Consider the following 4,651-nt stretch of genomic DNA (forward strand, 5'->3'; position numbering starts at 1 on the left):
TGCCAAGGGACTTTATCTGGCCTGTGACAGGTCCCTTGGCCCCACCTGGGTCCCCATGGCGGTGGTTCCTTTTAGCTGCTGCTGCCAGTGTTGCCACTGGTGGACCTGGCCCATCTGCCATGCAACCATTGCTAGAAGTAATGGATGGAGTGGGAAGGTGGGTGGGGTCTCCAGGGAGACCAGCCAAGGACTCCTATGGCCAGGGCGTACTTGGCTGGGTGGACAGGTGGGCAGGGAGTAGCATCCTGGGGATGATGAGGCTGAGGCCAGGATCCCTGGGCTATGCCAGAACAGGGCTGCGGCCAGGGCCTGGGGTAGAGCAGCAATCTACTCCATGGGTGTCCCTTGACTGCAGAATCTGCACCCATTGCAGGGACATGTTGGGAGTGGATCATGGCTTTGTCATAGTTTCATAGTTTCTAGGGTCAGAAGGGACCTAAACAGATCATCAAATCTGACCCCCTGCCCTGGGCAGGAATTAGTGCTGGGATCACAATACCCCAGCCAGATATCTATCCAATCTCCTCTTGAAGACCCCCTAGGTAGGGGACAGCACCACCTCTCTTGGGAGCCCATTCCAGAGCCTGGCAGCCCTAACGATAAAGTAATGCCTCCTGATATCAAGCCTGAACCTACTCTGAATTAATTTGTGGCAGTTATTCCTTGTTATCCCAGGTGGTGCCTGGGTGAACAGAGCCTCACCTATTTTCCACTGATCATCTGTGAGTTTAGGGCTTAGTGATGGTGACCCCATTTCCCTTCTCTGCAGCCTGTCCCCTGGCATCCCTCCCTTACCCCCGCCACTTACCCTTGCAACACTCTGGCAGGGGGCAGGATTCAAGCTGCTTCACCGCCACTTCCTGCTCTCCCACTGCCCCAACACTGCTTCCCCTACCATCTGCCCCCTGCCACCTATCCCCCTACTGTCTCCCTCACTGCTGCCTTCCCCACTGCCTGTCCTCTTGCCATGGCTTTTCTCCATTGCAGCCGTGGCAGGGGAGACAAATTTGAGATGACCCTTCAATAATTAGATTCTGTGCATGAAAAATTATAATAAATTAGATTTTTTATTGTGGAATCTCCATCCTTGGAGGTTTCTAAGACCCAGCTATACAAAGCCTTGGCTGGGATGATCTACTTGGGGATGGTCCTGTTTTGAGCAGGGGATTGAAGTAGATGACCTCCTGAGGTCCCTTCCAACCCTAATTTTTTATGATTCTATCTGATCTTCTCCCTTAGTAATTGAAGTCTTCAATCACATACCCTGTGCGTGTGTTTGTCGGTAAGTTAAGGATGCCATAGAAAGCTTTGGACTACACTGCATAAATATATACATATTAAAAGGGGAGCTCCTTCTCTATCAGTTTTGTGAATCATAGATTCATAGATTATGAGGCCAGAGGGACCTTGGAAGATCATCGGGTCCAGCCCCCTGCACCAGCAGGAAAGATAACGGGGGTCAGGTGACCCCAGAAAGGTGACTGTCTAGCTTCCTTTTGAAAATAAAACAGCAGCTACCAGGAGTGGGGCTCGAACCCACGCAGGTATGTACCTATTGGATCTTAAGTCCAACGCCTTAACCACTCGGCCATCCTGGTACAGATCTTAGCTCTTCTGGTGCTTCAATTTTTTTTGATTTTCTTGCAAGTGGCTGACATGAAACATTTTTGTTTCAAGGTGAACAGGATGTTGAGCTTTTTGTTTTGCCCTTAAACATGTGTAGGGAGGTAAGAGAGTCACTATTATTATAATTACTCCAATTTAAGATGAGGGGTTTTCCCCCCATTTGCTACTAGGGGAAAAGCCCCAGGTCTTAGATTTGAATACAACAGTGGGGGCAGCAGCTGTAGGTCACAGTTGCCACAACCACTGCCCCTGCCTGCCACCTACCCCACAGCCTCCACTCCCCCCCACCTTTGTTCCTCACCACTGTTTACCTTCCTCTTACAGCTCCAGCTCTTGCTGGGGCTTCACTCCAGCCAGGGTTAGGGAGCAGAGAACATGTTCTGCCTCCAGCCCCAGCCCCAGCCCCAGCCTAGCCCCACAGCAGCTGCAGCTCTGACCCCAGCTCTAGTGGTAGAGCTGCTGCCACCGCAACAGCTGGTGTGCTGGACCACCTCATGTGCTCTGTCCCGGGGCAGAGTGGGGCTTCTGCTGGAGCTGGAGCTGCAAGGGGAGGTAAGTAGTAGTAGGGGTGGAGGGCAGGGGGCAGGCAGCAGTGGGGAGGCAGGAGGGAGGAAAGTGGCAGGATGGCCAAGCAGGAGGGGCAGGTGCTGGGATAGCAGGTGCTGGGGTGGCAGGTGGGAGGGGTCCATGTAAGTACAGGAGGCAGATGGCAGGGGTACAGGTACCACAGGGGGAGGCCTCAGTGGCAGGGGGCAAGCAGTGAGGGGGGTCAGGTGGCAAGGAGCAGGGGCTAGATAACTTTACTCCTCTGTCCCACCACCACCTTCCCCTCAGCCACTGCTTGCCACTGCAGTGGTGGGGGAATTAAACTAATTATTGGGGTCATTTTAAATCAGAATCATCTGGGATTTGGGAAAAATGTTATTCAGTAAAAGGCCCTAACTCCTTCCAATAGGCACAGAAGGAGTACTAGTATCATGGGGTGGAAATGCAATGTTGACTACACCATTTTAATATTATCACCACCATAAAAAGAAAAAAAATACTGAAGGCAACTGTGCAGTTAATAAGAAGATGCCTTTGGACTTCACCAAGCTTATAAGGGGGGGAAGCAGTGCTGCAGCGGGTCAGACAGCTCAATGACAACCCAATTAATATAAGTGTATACATAGTTATGTTATAGAATACAAGGGCAACATGGAGAACTAAGATAGGACAAGTTTGCACTACAGCGGATCTGTAAGACATATATTGCATTATACATATACATATAAATTTTTTCTAAAATCATCCTTACCTTCACACACACACATGCATACGCACATGCACACATGGTATACAACTAGAAACTTCGGTAACCAAGAGGAAAAAAAATTGAAACAAAAACAAACAAAGAAAAATATATATTTATTTCTGAGCAGTACTCTCTACCATGTCATTTACACCCCTTTGTTCAGTAGGGCCCATGGAAAACAGAAATAAAGTGAAACGTGTGCCATGTTTATCCATGCATAGTAGTGACAACAGACCATAGTACAGAGATGACAGATTAGCAAACTGTGAACACAGCAAAGGGCAAATGTCAGTTCCCAGACAAAGGGCAGGGAGGCCCAGGGCATGGGAATATGCAGGAGATGACACAGACACAATCTTCAGCCTTCCTAAGGAATGTGGATATCATAGTATTGGACAACTGCTATGTAGTATGTATGTCAGCATTGCTACTTGCATAGAGCTTGATGGATGTGCCTGTTGTGCTGAGTGTGCTCCTGTCTCTGGTGTTTTTGGTTCAGGAATGTATGCTACTGTTTAGCACAACGATGAATTATGGGACGTGTGTTCCTGTTAGAAACTGGATTTCTTGTGTGTGATATGAGCTCGGTGGCAATATGGGAATATATCAATATATACTGATTATGCTGATTGTATAGCACTGTATTTTGGACATTGCCTAGGTTTCTTTACAGAGGTGTCACACTACTTTGTGCCTAGGGCTGGATCCAGACTACTAGGCTCCTTGCAGGCTGAATCCAGCCTGGGACACACAGTAGTGTTGGTGGTGGACGTAGCTGCTCTGGCAGTGGCTGTCTGTGTTGGAGCTAGGAGCTGCCATCACTACCATGTGCCCTATGTTAGTGCCAGAGCTGCTGCCACTGCCACATGCCCCATGCCCCATGCCACAGTAGTAGTACTGGCTCCAGTGTGGGGTGGCAGTTCGGCTGGCAGCCAGAGAGTTAGGACAGTGGCAGTAGCAATGGGCAAAGTGGCTGAAGGGCAAGTGAGGCTGTCTGAGTCTTTGCTCACCTTGCAAACTGATGTCCATGTGCCCTGTGGCCCAGTGTCAGGCTACTCACCCTGGCCTGGCCCCCCAACTTCCATTGGAAGGGCTGATTTTGAGGCAAAAAAGTGCATGTGATATGCAAGTAAATATGGTATATTTAGTTCATCTCTAAACATGTATGTTCTCTCCTGCATGTGTACATACTAACTTCCTGAGCATGTAGAAGAACATTAACAGAAGCAGCATCCCATAAGCAGGTCATAATATATAAACAGCTCTATTGAGACCCTTGCAAAAGCTATATAACAGAAACAAGAACAATGCATTATGGCTGCAGTTTTTGGAACGGCTCAAGCACTTATAGCTGAGGACAGATTGTCAAAGGAATTCAACATACTGGGTACAGAGATTCTTTGAAAATCTTGTTCAGTTTATGCAGAGAATGAGTCACCATATAATTATATAACATAAAAAACAGAGAACTATTTTACATAGCTCTTGAGTTCTACTTGCTATGCAACAGCTCTTCCATTTCTCATTATTGACTCTTAAAGGTATTTGCTTCAGGAAACAGAATCATATTTTCTTCTCAAGTCCATTTGTTTTATATGACAATGGATTTTTTTTTTTAATCTTCGTAAGGGAATATTCAGAAAACTGACACTTGGTTACTTTCCGGCAATACGCACAGATATACTAGAACGTTTAGAGTAAAAGTATTAGACATTAAATTAGAAGTTCCAG

General features: G+C 47.6%; 1 non-coding gene across 1 annotated transcript; it reads right to left on the reverse strand.

The window, feature by feature from the left end:
* Positions 1 to 1,515: 1,515 nt before the first annotated feature.
* On the reverse strand, positions 1,516 to 1,598 carry TRNAL-UAA. Its single transcript has one exon. It is a non-coding gene; the product is annotated as a tRNA-Leu (tRNA).
* Positions 1,599 to 4,651: the final 3,053 nt, after the last annotated feature.

Source organism: Crocodylus porosus, unplaced genomic scaffold (genome assembly GCF_001723895.1).
Source record: "Crocodylus porosus isolate Cpor-Errol unplaced genomic scaffold, CroPor_comp1, whole genome shotgun sequence".
Lineage (NCBI taxonomy): Eukaryota > Metazoa > Chordata > Crocodylia > Crocodylidae > Crocodylus > Crocodylus porosus.